This window comes from Scleropages formosus, chromosome 10 (genome assembly GCF_900964775.1).
Source record: "Scleropages formosus chromosome 10, fSclFor1.1, whole genome shotgun sequence".
NCBI lineage: Eukaryota > Metazoa > Chordata > Actinopteri > Osteoglossiformes > Osteoglossidae > Scleropages > Scleropages formosus.
Window position 1 is genome coordinate 23,024,141 of NC_041815.1, and position 16,398 is coordinate 23,040,538.

The window sequence follows — 16,398 nt, forward strand, 5'->3', positions numbered from 1 at the left end:
CACACTCTCCGTCATCCGCACACCTTTCCTATATACATTATCTTTATTTTGACTCCTGGTCTGAAAAAGTAAAGCAAACAACTGGCCCTTCTTGAATTCCTAAATATTTTTGCAGTTGTCTGTCTCAGAGTTCAGGTAGAGAGATTCCGTTTTGTTATGGGGCAGTTTTTCTTATACCTGACAAAAAAGATGGCTACTTGTTTCTGAGCAAACATTCTGTAATAAATTTTCTTATTGATTTTTATAGCAAAGAATCTGTCTCTTTTATCAAAACTGGCATTTGCAGTGCAGCCATCAGGACTCATGTTGAGGCCTGGAAAGTTCAGCCCATATTGGTCATTCCTGGTCTGTCAGATGGAAAACGCTGAGATAAACACAGCAGGACCTTCGCCAATGCCACAGACTCCACTCCGTGACGGAGGGCATTTTAGGAGGCGATAAGAGTGAAGTATCTTGGGTATGACCCCATAGGGACAAAACTCCCCAAACTTAATCACAGATTCTAATCACAAAGTCAATGAACAGGTGCTAAAAAACGGTCGCTTGGGCAACTTTAAGGAAAAAAACAACAGCTGTTCAGACCAGATGCCACATGAGTAAAACCGACTGGAATACATTCATTTCTGCCTAGAATTTTCAAGGGGTTCCCAGCAAATGATCAGATGTGAGTAAATAGTCACTCAGAAAGTTTTGTATAAGTAATATGAATTCCACTGCAACCCTGCAGCAAAATGCGTATCACTCACGAGCAAAATTCCAGAAAAACAGATGTGCAGTTATTAGTGAACAACCTGCTGAAAGGCTCTTTTTTTTGCGTATTCAACGGATAATGCGCGGAGATTAAGCCTGAACAGTGTCTATGAGTGAAGCACGTCTGTGAAAACCCTGAGCCATATGCTCCTCAGATGCGCTCTTCTCAAAGCTCCCAAACTAATTTCATTTTCAGCCAAAGTTATCGAGGCTCTATGTGGTTGAGCCTGTTTCCATGGCGACCCTGCTAGCCTCCACCCTCAGCCACATTCCCAGAAAGGCAGTTGGTGAGAACATTTGCTCTACTCATATGGCAAAAATTTAAGAGGAATAATATAAACAAGATTAAAGAAAAGAAATCATGTTATTGAAGTACAATAAAAAAGTAAAGAACAATTATTGGAGAACCGGTTAAACTCTATGTGCAAACATTAAAGATACTGACATATCAACCTAGATCTGAACAGTAGTGTTGTGGTACAGAGACTGCTGAAATTTTTTCAACATTGCTACTGGCTAAAGTAGACAAAATCATTGCTATATGTGTACGGGATAGTTATAAGGTAGATAGTACAGTGGTTACAGTTATTCCACTTGCAATCAAAAGTAATGCATTTGAATCCAGCTTCTGTTGTTGTACCGCTTATAGAGTACTTACCATGAAATAATACAATAAAAATTACCCAGCTGTGTAAATGGGTGAGTAGTTTTGAGTAGCTTAGTATACAAACCAACCTGAAAATGAATGTTAATAATAGTAAAATGCTTAGGTTGTGATACAAAACCAAACAGCAAAGCCAACTACGTTCAGCTGAAGAAAATCTATGATGATCTACACATCCGGTAGTGTAAAGGGCAGCTCCACAATACGTACCTCTACGTAGACAAGGCATTTGAATTGATCTTAATCTGACAGATGGATGGATGCATTAAGGAAACGTTCAGAAGCAACGCAGGACAGCTCCTGAACGAAGAACTACTCGACACGTGTTTCCTCTAATATCCCGGCTCCTCTGCTGCCAGTGTACGATAACATCTGAGTTTGCTTGCATGTTGCAGAGTATGAAGCAGCCTTGTTGGATATTTGCTCATGTCTGGATGAAAAGAGGGCGCCGCTAAATTGTCTGTTTCTAGCGCTGCTTTTTTTGTGACAGAAATAAGGTCTCATCATGTTCAGCCCTGGTGGTTTTTTTTCTGTGTCCAAAGTCCATTCGATGTGCTTTTCCCATTTTCCCGTCAGCCTCATCTGCTCATCGTCAGCTCACCCCCCCACCCAACACAACACCACCACCCCACGTCTGTCCCTAAGTAATATCAACCCTCAGGCTCGCAAGTGCTGAAAATAAGAAGCTCTGTCGTGTCACTTTGCCTTTGCCATTCTTCTAATCCCATCGTGATTCCTGTCTTCCAGAGCGAGAGGAGATCTGTGCCAACGGAGATGTGGCCTAGCATGAACCGCGAGCCAAGAACTCTTTTTGCCTGTCTCTAGAAACGCGGAGGCAAAGTCTTTGCTGTCATCGTTTTCCTGCCGAGAGCATGAAATCACCGTTAGCGTGACAGGTCGTCCGCTCTATGTTGAAACAGGACACGAGAAAGCTGACCTGCGTCCCTATTAATGGATCACGGTGGACAGGCCAGTGCATTTACAAGCTGCTGGTTCTTTGTTCTAAGGGCATTCTCAGTTCTTGCCAACGACCATGCCCTCAAGTATCAGCACAATGTAAGAATTTCAGGCAAACTTTGGGCAACCTAACCCCTAACCCCTAACCTTAACCCAAACCCTAACCGTAACCCTAAGCCCTAACACCTATCCCCTAACTCCACACCCAAACCCTCAGAAAATAACAGCACTTGTAGTGAAAGTGGGCTTATGGTGATGAAGATGAAGGTATCATACTCACAAGTGATGCTGTTCCTTTCTGATATAGCCTGGTTTCTTCACACGGTTTGTCCGCCCCCCTCACATCCCTGATTCTGGAAACCAGTTAGCGAGATGAATGGATGGTGTGGGGGGACGATTCCACACACGGCGTGGGCCAGAGTTTAGAGGGAGATGGCCAGCAGAACCTCATCCATGTACCGGTGTCTGTGGGGAACAAGAGAGGTCACTTGTAACCAAATTTATCCCTTGTCATTCTCATTCGCAGACCAGGAAACAAAGCTTCACACTGTAAAAATGAATGTTAGCAGGGCACTAGGGAAGGATTGGTTGAAATGCATTTATGGACATCACGCTGCCTTCTGGAAATTTGTGACGGCAAAATCCCTGGCACCGTGACAACTCATTTGCAAGCGGTCAACAAAGTGTCCTTGTTTTACTGGAGCTTCCTGACTTGTGGGAATCGGTTCAGTTTAATTTGATGCCTCTGCATCACCAATCATTGTCTTAAGAGAAGAAACATTTTTTTTTCACTTCAGAAGGCATTTATTTAGACTTTTTCTGTAATTTCAGTGTAATTTAGACAGTTTGCCTATAATTTTGGCTGCAAAATAAATGAAAATAGGACAGAAATATACAGCTGGGCACGTAGTGGATAGAGCTTCTGCCTTTGGACCCGAAGGCTGGAGGTTTGAATCCTGCCTCCAGCTGTAGCATCGTTGATGTACATGTGAGCGAATGGGCAACGCATGAATGTCTATATGTAAAAACGGTCTGTAAAGGAATGATGTTGCATCCAGGATATACTTAAATGTATGTCCCGTGATTTCCAGTATAATCAACAATATTATTAATAATCTAGAATCAATCTGGATCTCCACAAATCTGGTTAGGAATGAGCATTTGTTGGTAACACACGAATGTTCTATCAAAAAATTGTATGTCTTGTGCTGAATAGTCAGAAAAGGAGAGGAACCGCTCTTATTACATATTCTCTGCTCTTTTCTACATCTGCTTCAGTTGAAAGTGATTACGCTGAAATGACATTTTAAGTTTGGCACTCCAATTGCCGCAGCCGCACAATGGAAGAAGACAATGTTTAGTAGGAACCTTTTTCAATGATTCTTTTCAAGGAAATGTGACTACAGTCGTTTTAATTAAAGCGCACCTATCCAAGAGTGGCGTTGTGTAGGTAAGTACACATCTTTTGTCACAAAAGACCCTTTCTTACTGTAGATGTAATTCAGTCATATTGAGAATTGAAAGGGAGCATAACACACAATTCACAGCTGCAGTGCTGGCTACTTGCAGCATGGCTCCCATCTCTAAAATTGAAGAAAAGTGTTTGCTTTTGGGCAAAGGCAACATTTTGTAATTACATCATCAGTCGTATTGATAAAGTCAGTCATGTTTCTTTGGTCAGTTAATATCCAAAATCTTTCAATTACTAATCCATTCAATGTACTGAACCTTGATTGATTAAACTTAACAATTCTTGCGAAATTTAACCCGACCCTCATAATCCCAGCTCAGGCTCGAGAATTCTAAAAATCACTTCTCATCCTTGTCTGATTGAAAGAAACAAGTCTACTTAAAGTATACAATTAAAATAAAATGTAGCTATAATGCAGACAATAAACTGGGCTGAAGTGTATCTAATTATGGTTTTTGAGTATTGTTAAACCTCAACATTATTCAGAGGACTGTGACTTTACAGCATTTACTTCAAAAACCTCAATTTTCCATTAAAAACCCAATGCTGTCCAAACCCATAAAGTCGATTATTACAACTCTACTTGTTTCCATTCTCATAAATACTAAAGACATGGTGTAAAAAAAACCAACTCATGCAATACTAAATGTGGGTGTCACATCTTAAAAAACCCTTTTTGTAGGTTTCATATTTTACAAAACCCTGTATTTCATGGACAGTTCATACACTATGACATGTGCCTGTCTGGGCAACACAGTGGCACAGCGAGTAGCGCTGCTGTTTCACAGTGCCTGGGTGGTATGAGAAGACATGGGTTTAATCCTCGCTCACTCTATGTGGCGTTTGCATATTCTCCCTGTGTCTGTGTGCTCTGGTTTCCTCCCACTGTCCAAAGACATGCTGTTCAGGTTCCCCCATAGTGTGTGAGTGACAGAGAGTGTGTGTGTGTTCCACTGATGTATGGATGAGTGACCCAGTGTAAGTAGTCTATCTAGCAGTGTAAGTCACCACGGTGAATAAGGTGTGTGGGCTCATAACACTACATAGAGGTCAGTGGAAGTCGATTTGGAGAAAAGCGCTAAGTAAATGTGAACATTTAATATCTTAAAGGCTTGCAGGTATAGATTAACAAAAAAATCATTATTAATGGTAGCTATGGAAAAGCACTGACGTAATTTCAACAGCATAGGTCCAAATTGGCCTGTATATTTGTTTGCTTTGCTGAGCTAATTTAATTCCTAACACGCAACCTTCCACAATGATAGCATTATGCTTTAAGCTTCAGTGGCTAAGTAATTATTTGGTGTAACAAGGAGCAGAGAGCAAATCAGCAGTAAAATGACAATGAAATTCATAAATCCCAACATTTTCAGAGGTCCCTAATTCAACCTGTGCAGACAATGCTCTGAGTTGTGGTGTGTAAAGATGTCTTTTTACAATACTGACCAACCTGCAGCTGAGTGGTTTCATTCATAATCACCACAGGGCCTCCATGCTGTTTATTTTCAGCTCACATATTTGTTATTTATTGCACTCCCACAACTTTTTCTTGTACTAAAAACCTCTGTCACATTCTTTCCAAAGGCTTTCATTGCCTTTAAGAGACACTGTAAAATACTGGGTGTTTGAGGGGAAACAAGGTTTCTTTCTTTTTTTTTTTTTTTTTTTTACTGCCATCGTATTGACATGTGCAAAATAGGGTCATGGGACTGGGAGGTGCACTGTCCAGTGAAAACCATTATAACCATCCATCTTTTATCACAGACCCCATTTCCTGCTATCTCTCAGTCTCTCTGTTTGAAAATAGAAATTTAATGACCTCGCAATTCATGGGAGGGGACGGGTGCTAACGGCCTACAGCGTCTGGCCACTTTAGAGATGCCTGGCAGTTAGCAAACTGATTTACACCCGGGACCATCAGGTCTGGGCGGGGGGAAGTTGTGGGGCATAAGCTGCATTTCTTGACAATGGCAGTTCTCGCATTATCATAAATGCCCGTTTGATGAACAGCGGAGTCACTTCTTCATGAATATCTGGCTGCGATTCAATACTTCCACTTCTGATAGTCACTTTCAATCAATGTAGTATTAATTGAAATTCTAAACAACACGTTTTGGGTTCACTCATTTGTCTTCCTTTTGAGTAGTCACTGCAGAACGGGTTTTAAACTCTGTGGGGGCCTTGAGCACCAAAGGCTCTCTGGATGACTCGAGGGGGCCCAGAAGACTCCTGCTACTGACAGTGATGGATGGGGTTTCAGCCGACCCGCGGGGAATCGGCAGATTAGCATCGATTGCTTGCGATGGAGAAATGAATCAACTGCTCCCCCCCTTGCTGGTCGCCCACCATACACTTTCCCCAGAGTTTCTCACCCCATTAACAACATCGCACCACCATCGCCACACACGCACCGTCAATCTCATGGCTTAGCAGGGTGGGTCCAAAGAACAGGAGAAGAAGGAACCTATTTTGCCTTCGGCAGATGATCTTCCACGCAACCAGCAGACCAGAAGCGGGACACTCCAGGGTTCCAGTGCAGTAACCATGTGGGTCTCACAATGACTGAATAGGTGACAGACTTATTCTTGAAAAGACCAGGTCACTAGACTTAGCGTCCAAATAACTGCTTCACTTACAGGCCTAGGAGCTAGTGTTGAAAGGGAATCCGGCATGTTCCATTTGTTACTGGTGCCTTTTGGGGCCAGCCTACCTCAACTTTCAAGTGCCACATGAGTAGTGACACCATAGAATATCAAGACAGAGAGCTCCTCTGGTGTTGACACCTGTAATATATCTTCCAATTATGCGAGGGCTTGAACTGAGGCCAGGGAAGAGTTCACAATCCAAAAATACTGGGAAATTTAATACTGCATGGCTGTCGCAGAGAATTAACAGTAACTTTGATTACTGAGCGTGCAGTTATTTAATGTTAATAATGGCTATTATGCATTCACTACATGACAGTTATTGTGAGTTCTGGAGATGGTTGTATGGAAATAAGATAATGTCTTGGATTTTCAAAACGAGAAGTCACTGGACCACAAGTTTTTCATACTGTATGTGAAATTATGTTTTTAAATCGAACACAATGCACAACTGTACTCCTCAAGTGCCTTGTTTGCTTTGGTATTATCTATAACCACAGATCTGTCTATGAGGACTCAAGGAATTTCTATTTGTCAACGTAAATAATCAGCATAGGATTAGGTGTGGACTCGGTGTATGTGGGAGGAGGTAATATGGAAAAGTAACAAAGTGAACACAAACGGCGGGACGAAGCTGCAACCAAACACCCTGAAGATACACAATTATATTTTATGCATTTAATTTCTTGGATAAGTAGTTCTCAGCCCCGGTCCTCGCTCATTGCTACACATTCCGGTGTTCTTGCAGTCAGTCTCTCAATTACTTATGAGTTACTGAACTGTGGAGTGATTTAAATAATGTTAAACTGAATGCATTAACTGAAGATTCAATACCCTTTTTTAAATAAAGAAAATAGATTTATCTTGATTGAAAAATACCTTAAACAGAGATTAAGATCAGCAAAGATGTCTGAATTTTCTCTCAATTAATCAGTGGTTATTACTTCAATTAAAGCCCTTCTTAGAATGATTATATACCTAATTATTCCAAGAGTTTTTAACAAGTCATTTAATGGATTGATTAATCTGAATGAGATTCAATAGTAATTTATTCAGTCTTGCTTAAGTTTCAGGAAAGATCAAATAAATGAGACATTATTGGCACACCTCTGACAGTTTTCTTAGGGCAAGAAAAATGTGTCCGCATGACTGTAAAAGGATATAGGGCCCTCCGAGAACACTTTGGGTGTAAATTATCCAGTTCATTAAATCAAATGAGACTGATGCAGCTGAGAACCAATGGCTTACTGCAGACACCTTACACAAGGGTACTAGAGGTGGACCAGTGGTGGGACCTGAAGTGGCAAGCTTGAGGATACAGCTCTGTATCTTTAACCACTGTGCTACCTGCCGTCTTACTGACACCAAGCATTAATGGCCACTGGCAGCTGGCTCCATGGTGATTGCGCTCGGCTGACTTTGCTAGAAATGCTGGAAATCTCAGACACTTCGAACCCACTGCAGTTTGTTTACTGCCACAACAGATCCACTGAAGATGCAATATCACACATACTTCACACCACTCTGGCTCACCTGGACAATAAAAACTGCTATGCAAGGCTATTATTTATAGACTACAGCTCGGTGTTTAACACTGTCATCCTGACCAAGTTGATCCACAAACTCCTAGGTCTGGGACTGGGTGCCACATTGTGCAACTGGATCCTGGATTTCCTCACCAATGGACCCCAGCGTGTGCAGATTGTCAGAAATACCTCCTCCCCACTGACCCTCAACACTGGCACTCCACAGGGAAGCTCCTGAGCCCGGTTCTGTATTCCTTATTCACACATGACTGTGTGGCCAGGCACAGCTCCAAGCACCATCATAAAGTTTGCTGACGATACCACCATTGTGGGTCTCATCACCAACAACGATGAGATGGCCTACAGAGAGGAGGTGAGGGTCCTGGCAGAGCGGTGCCAGGACAACAACCTCTCTCTCAATGTCAATAAAACTAAGGAGCTGGTGATTGATTTCATGAAACAGGATACGGTTCAGGCACCCATCTACACAGGAGGGGACATTGTAGAGAGGGTCAACAGCTTCAGATTCCTCGGGGTCACCCTCACTGCCAAACTCACATGGACTGAGCACACAGCATCAACCGTCAAAAAGGCTCATCAACGTCTCCACTTCCTCAGGCGTCTGAAGAAAGCCAGGATGTCCACTACAGTCCTCAGCACTTTCTACAGGTGTGCTGTGGAGTCTGTCCTCACAGGGTGTATTACATCCTGGTTGGGCAGCTGCTCCATACAGGACAAGAAAGCCCTACAGAGGGTGGTCAAAACAGCTCAGGAAATCACCGGCACACAGCTACCAGCAGTCGAGGACACCTACACCACACGCTGCCTCATAAAGACGATGTGCATCATGAAAGATCACAGTCACCCCACACGGGCACTTTTCTCTTTTCTGCCGTCTGGAAAGCAGCTCAGGTCTATTCGAACCCGCGCTGTTAGGTACAGGAACAGCTTTTACCCCGCTGCTGTAAGAGTATACAACACTCACCAATGTGCCACCTTTAGTAACTAGAGCTGGACCGCTCCTTCCAAGAACATTGGTAGATTACACTGTCACTTTTAGCATTCTCAGTTTTAAGTTCTCTGGCTCTCTACTGTTATTTATTGTTATTAATGTTACCATTATTTATTGTTATTGTTTATTAGCATTACTCAATGTCATTGTTATTTTTGTTTGTGCAGTATTTCTGTTGTTTTTATTCATAGTCTGTGGAGAATCATTCAAGAAGAATTTCATGATACTTGTTCGCGGTACTTGTACCCATGACAATAAACTCGAAACTTGAAATTGTCTGCTTTTGCTGTCATTTGTGTAGAAGAGGAATACACAAAGCAAGGTCTGCTCCTGTGAGCACACTGGCACCTCCCCACAGTTCTCTGTTACCCTCTTTGTAATGCTCCAGATGTAATCCAAAGTCCAATTGGGCACGCCGCCGGTGTGAAATGAATGTAGACTCAGAAAAAGTGTGGTTTACCCCAAAGAGATTGATTTTTCCTGCACAGCAATGCCTTGTTAACACTTCGCTTAGCCATTTCAAGTGTTTGATGTGAAGTCAAGTGATATCCATGCTTGAGATAATAACGGAGCTACACAACAGTGAAGCACAATGAAGAAGCTGCCATCAAAGAAATTGTTCTTCGTGTTTCTGATGGAGGCTGAAGGTTCTGTGACAATGCCCCGTATAAATTTATTTAAATGCCCCTGTGCTGACTGCCTGCCTCTCAATTCTGTCCTTACATTTCTGGTGATGCTGTCCTTGCAAAAGTTTTACAAAGTTCTGCAGTTACCTACAGTTTCCAAAATATACTTGTTTAAAGACAGACAGGTCAAGGTCTTTGACCCTCAGTTCCAGTGAAAGATCCATGCAATTACCCATAATTGGAACTGTCGGGCTTCAGTATTTTTTGAGGCATCTCAGCTGACCTGCTGTCAGGAGCTAAGTGATGGCTCGGGCAAAGCGATCTCAAACTGGCGACCCCACTTCTCACATTAAATCGCATCAGTATTCACAATGCAACTGGAAAAAAAGGGCTGTGTGTCAGTGGCATTATTAATTATTTAGTGTCAGATCAGTTACATGCAAGATGATGTAATGGAAAAGTACAAAAAATGTTTCAAAACTAGATTGAATGAATGAGTGAAATCCATTACTGAAAATCTTCAGCTGTGATAGGAATGCAAACACTCTGAATTAGCAGAAGGCAATTAGGAGCAATGTGTAACAATAAATGTTACTCAAAAAAGCTAATTATTAATGTGTAAATCAGGATGAGCATATATTAATATGCAAGACTTTTTTCACATTTAATAATAAGAAAATTTACAATTAAGGCACAGAGTGGTATATGGTCCTTAAAAAAAGAGAGAAAGGAAACTGTTATAGTATGACAAAGAATGAAAAAACCACATGGTATTTTTAAGAATTTAAAATATTACAATTATGCACATGAAGTAATTCTTGAGAAATCCAAGAAAAAAATTAATGACAAATACCCTCAATCAAAAACCCGTGTCTTGTTTACAATTTACATGTACTCATATAGCTCATATTTTTCTCCAGAGCAGCTTACAGTGTTAAGCTACCTGCAACTATATACTGATTTAACAACTGGGTAATTTTACTGGAGCAATTTTTTGGGCGAGTACCTTCCTCAAGAGTACTACAGCAGCAGAGTCAAACTTGCAACCTTCGGATCTAAAGACAGCACCTCTAACCCCTACGCTATCAGTTGCCAATTTTTTTAACCAGTTTTCTTAGTTCAACTTCCTTCTCAAGTTTCTTAATTCATGCTCCAAAAGTTTTTAAATCCTGCATGTAGAAAATAGAAATAGTATATTTTCTACTGATTTTTTACATCTAACACTGATAAATTGGCGAATTTATTTACAAAGTCATAAAATTCAATAACAGTCTGTTACAAACGCAATTTGTGTTGGATCGCAGTCTAAATAAAATTTTTAAAAAAGGATGTGGGGGCTAATCTCTTGTGAAAATTCAAGTTGTTCATCAAAACCTGCTCTGTCAGGACATGACTCGGTCAGGATTACCGAAGGACACAGATGCTGTCAGCACGAGCTGTGCGGAAAACGGGGGCTTAAAAGAGCTGATTGAGGACGCATGTTGTAAATATGGATTTGAAGCAAAGGCCACGTGCACCCAGTTGTTGAAGGTGTGTGTCTGCACGGCTGCGATGCTGAGACACGGTCCAGTAGCACAATGTCAAGAGTCTAATTCACTGCTTTACTAAAACCACAGACCGAGCAAAGGACTGTATGAGAACATAAGGACACTTTCCCTTAGTAACTGTAGGCGCAATGATGCTTTCATATTAATGCTATAAATGCAAACTATCATCTCTTTTGAGGACACAATTAAATGGGTTATTTTTCCCCCAGTGGATTGTGGTTCTCGCCGCTCTGATCCAGCTTTCTTCAACTATCAGTCATCTGTGATATTGATTCATCCATGTCTGACTTTGCCAAAACCCCTGCAAAGCTTTTCATAAGTTGCTGGTGTGGAGTATCAGAACCAGCACGGACCCCTTGGGAGTTCTCCAGGGGTCACCTCCTTCTCCCCTTCTGCTCACTCCATGGTGTAGGGCTCTCCTTTCTACTTGGAGAGGGCAGGAGAAAAGGTCGAGTACATGTGCCACTGCCCCCACTCCATGTGAAATCCTGTAAAATGATCCGTTGCAGAGCACCGGGAAACCCAACCCGTCATCATGATAGGACAGGAATAATGCAAAAAAAAGTGGGCTGCAATTAGATTCAATTACATCCCACGGTGAGAGTATAAATACTTAATAGCTGGGCTGAGTCGAAATGAAAATGTTTACGCTGTATATCAGTGAAAAATTATATTTAAAATGATGTATTCCAGCTGTCGGTGAGATAAACGGATATCATGTGTGACCTGAAGTTTAATCCTGACCTTGATCAGTAGAGCTGTCAAACCAAGGTCACAAAGAATACATTTATCCACATAACTGTGCAGCACCTCAATTCCAGAAGGCCCCCCTCAGTGAAAGCAGGGTCAGTAACCCAGTCTCCCCAGGGCAGGTGTTTTACCGTAGTAAGGAACATAAGGCTTGATTTATACTCTCAAACCTAATCCAAACACTTGGTCTCAGTTGGAGGTGTCCACTGCTCAGACTGACATCACCCTCACTTATGTGAACTGTACCTTCTAAATAAAGATTCCTCAACCAGGGTTAGAGTTGAAACCTTCTCACCGAGGGGGGAGGGGAAAAAAAAAAAAAAAGCAAACAGAATGGAATCTGAAAACTATATTTATTTTAATTATGTCATCATAAATGTAAAGGTACAAGTCATCATAAATAATTTTTAGTGTATCATATTCCCTTCTATGTGGTTACTGAGGATCACGTGGACAAAAGTGCAGTGCCAACAATGTGCAACCAATATCTCATAAATGAAAAATTGGTGAGCTTCAGATCGCAGCTGAATATTCATTTTTTTTTTTTTTTTTTTAGACAAGAAGGAGTAACGCAAGGCCGAATATACAACAAACTGAGCCACATTTGCGTTTGACACGTTCCACACGACCGGCCCTTCACCCGGACTGCACGGGCTTCTCCAGCCTCTCCTCAGGCAATGGGGCTCTTTGTATGGGTGTCTTTATAGCGCGAACAGCCTGCTGCTCCATTTGTATTCAGAGCCACCACCTCCCCCACCCCCTTGGCAAGGAGGATGCTCTTCTCTGCAATTGTGTGGAGGTACAAAGATGGAGGTCTGGAACAGGGGCAGAGTGGGCTCTCTCCTTAGAACCATTTGCAAACATACCGCTCTCCTGGCACTCTTTTTTGGTTGCACATTATGATTTTGTGGACAATGCCTACAACCTGGCTGTCCTATATCGGTGATAGCTGCACCCAAGATACCCGAAAAATATGGTCACAAGCATTTCCTGTCCAATGCTTTTTTAACCTTTGAGTGCTATTGTGGACTTTTCACTTAATAACTGCTTATGCTTTCCAGAATTATTTTACGTTCGCTCATTTTGCTGCTACGATTATTTACCTCTATCCATAGCTGGTAATATTTACTGAAGCGGTTTTGTGTAAATACCTTGCTCAGCAGTGCTACGGCAGGAGGTGGGATTCAAGCGTTGGGACTTCCAGGTCTGAAGGCAGCAGCTCCAACCAATCTTGTACCTGGTGAAATTCAGAAACACCTTATTTTCAGTAGCTGCGCAGGAAACGTAACGGATTCCTGCCAGGGTCGGCATACGTATTAACAGTGATAAAACATACACTGTAAATTTGTTTTGTTAATTCACATACCCACGGCAGTTAACCCAGCAAAATCTTTTGTTTTACCTGTTTATACACCCAGATGCATTACCTTAGTGAAGTAATTAAGTTTAATTATCATAATCAAGACTGCAGCAGGATTGCTCTTGGGGCTCCAACCTTGCAACTCTCTGGTGACAATCCCAGTGTCAGAACTTCAGCTCCGCATCGATATGTATTTTTGCACATATTAAAAACCCCATGAGGAAACCGACAACACTGGGAAATATTCCGTTTGATGCGTTACAGCCAAGAGCACAATCGAGTTGGTGTGACTGCAGATCAAATGTTTGAGGAAAACATGTGACTGGCTGGCACTGAACATGCAGAACGGTGAAACTCGCTTTGAAAGAAAATGTGTTTCATAGCTATCATACAGCACTTTGTGCACTTCACCTAATGTGGTGAATTAAATTGTAATTAAACTCCTCATTTTGTCATTGTAACCAGTGAATTTGAATCAAATACCAGTCTCAAATACTATAGGACTATGTACCATGTGATTTATATACCTTTTCCTGTACGACACGATATCAACATGACCGAATGGGAAGACCTCTGCGGACAATAGCAGGAGGCTTGAATAATATGCTTCAGAATAGTAACATGACAGCAAGTCCTCTTCTGCTCTGCTAAGTCCGAAAGCAAAGAAAATGCACAATCATAAACAGGGACATCGTTAACATGGTGAATCACGGGGTCAGTAGTCCGATCTATGACATGCTATCCTGTGGCTTCAGTGGTACATGTGCGCGCAATTTAAAATGTAGATAATATGAAATTCAAGAGCTAAATAAAATCTTATGCACAGTACCAGTGAAAAGTCTGAGTCTACCTGGGCAATCTGGGTAATACTTGCACGGGACAAATAGGAGAGAAAAGTAAAAGCAAAGCAGCCCACAAGTGTCCTTCATCTGTGTGAACTGCAGCAAAGCTGGGAATATTATATCTTCCACAAACTTGCTAACCAAATGCCTTAGGGAAAAAAAACAGTTTCCAGCAAGGGTATTCAAACTTTTGACTAGTACTGTTTAATATATCATAGTGTACCTTAGCAGAGGCTTTTTATTCAAAGTGTTTTACTTATTAATAGAGATGGATATTGCAGGATAGGACTTTAGATGAGGTACCTTCTCAAGGGTACAACGGCCGGGGGTTTTAAACATGAGCCTGTAACCTTCAGGACTAGATCTGTAACAACTGTTCTGCCTGCTGCCTGGCCGCATGCATATTTCAGAATCACATAATTTTGTTACTGAGAAAACAGCTTTTTTAAAAAGCAAATAGATCTTGAGAAAATGCAGTGAAATGCTAGAAGAATGGGAGTATGTTATAAAATAAGACGTGATGTGCATTCACTTCACCAGACCCTAGATTAATAAAATCAGACCAAAATGATTCCACCCTGAACACAATGTCAGTCATCACTGGGGGTGGGGAGTTAAATGCCCATCTTCCCTTTAACTCCTCCCGCCAGGCTGGTGTCCCTCTGCAGTTACCGAGGGGGACTTCCTGCACCCAATCCTGTCAGCATTTTGGAGTCCAGCAGTCATCCATATCCATTTGGACTTCTGACCTTTATGTCCCAACACCCTCGGTGCGCTAGTTCCCTACATCTGAAATGTAATACGGTACTGAAATGTACTGCAGTTGTGGCAAGGACGAGGAGGATGCAACTTTGGAACGTAAGGTCACCCCTGATTTCCACATAGCGGCCATCAGGGGAGATTGCAGCAGGACCGATTGCTCTGACCGTGGTATTTCTCTGCCCGTAAGAAACGGTTAGGGGCGGGCAGGGCTGGGAATTGGCAGGGCGGACATCGTTATTCATCTGACAGCTGAGTCGACAGAAGCCTATTGACAGAGCTTGCGGATGTGATGTGATTTGTTTATCTTGCACGTCGACCTCTGGAAAGACGCCTCATTTTTCCTTTTGTATCCTTTCCTTCTCTATCCTCCATCCCACCCTCCTTTCTCTCGCGGCAGACTGCTGAAAGCAATCAGAGCTCAGCCACATCTTCCAATCGGCGGTCAGCTGTTTAAACAGGTGCTTGCATCAGGGCCGTCGTCCAGACACGGATTGCTCCGCTCCACACACTGAGTGGGCAGCGCCGTGTGTGTGGGCTGCTACTCAAGGTGGAGGTAAAGGTCTTCCAAGCTCACCAAATGAGGCCCATACATAACATTAACCCTTGGTTTCTCATCACGAATGCTTTGTATTTTTCGTGTTTCCACCTAAAATTGGTCAGATTATTATAACTGTTTCAGATGTTACAAAAAATAGATTATGACCTTGTGCGGTAATGTTCTGTCACACCTTCCAGCCAACTTCATTTGCAGTCATCAAGTTTTACACTTTTCGGAATTCATGGTCTTACATACCCCATTTAACATCTCACTTGTGTATGTGAACTCCATTATTTGGGAATCAGGTAAAAGAAACCTTATTCATGGTCGATAAAGGTAAACTGACCAGACCGGAGGAGGGTTGAATCCAGCTTGGTTACCTTCCAGGTGCTTTTATCTCTTTGTTCAGGAAGAGAGATGTATTACAGCTTCAGCAGTGTTCCCTGCCAGCTGGCACACAACCTGCAGACACTGAGCTTGCTGGCACCAGGGAGAGACCCGGGTTTGCAGAAAACAACGTATCCCAACTTCACAAGGCTTCAAGGGTGTGAAGGACAAGGAGTGACGCCTCTCAAGGACCCCTGAATCGCAGATAATTATATCGCAAGGAAAATTAACGGCCACTGACATTAGGATGCTTTAATATATAATAGCTATGAAAAAATCTAAGCTTATCTAAAAAAAAAAAAACCCCGATCGGTTTGCGTTGCCTCCATTAATTTGCCAGCTCATATATAAGGTCATCAGAAGAAGGCGTGGCAGCAGTTGAAGCTCCCGTTGCGCCCGACGCAAAAAAAGCGATCTCCTCGGGACAAACGACGCACTTTCGTTGCGTTTCGTTTCCTTACCAACAATCTCCAGCGTGTTAAACAGACAGCATGTAATTTCAGAAAAATATTATGGCGCGCTGCGCTTCGGATGGGCGAGGAAGGATGCACAGGAAGCGTT

The 16,398-nt window shown here is 42.2% G+C and overlaps 1 protein-coding gene across 3 annotated transcripts in view; it reads right to left on the bottom strand.

Annotated features, from left to right (window-relative positions):
• Window positions 1-13,137, bottom strand: part of b3gat1b (beta-1,3-glucuronyltransferase 1 (glucuronosyltransferase P) b) — a 49,627-nt gene extending 36,490 nt beyond the window's left edge. For all 3 annotated transcript variants that reach the window (XM_018748762.2, XM_018748764.1, XM_018748761.1), the window contains exons 1-2: window positions 13,100-13,137; window positions 2,652-2,836 (exon numbers count right to left, since the gene is read on the bottom strand). The gene's annotated coding sequence lies outside the window, so the exon portion shown is untranslated. The remainder of the gene's footprint in view (window positions 1-2,651; window positions 2,837-13,099) is intronic.
• Between the last annotated feature and the right edge of the window lie 3,261 nt (window positions 13,138-16,398).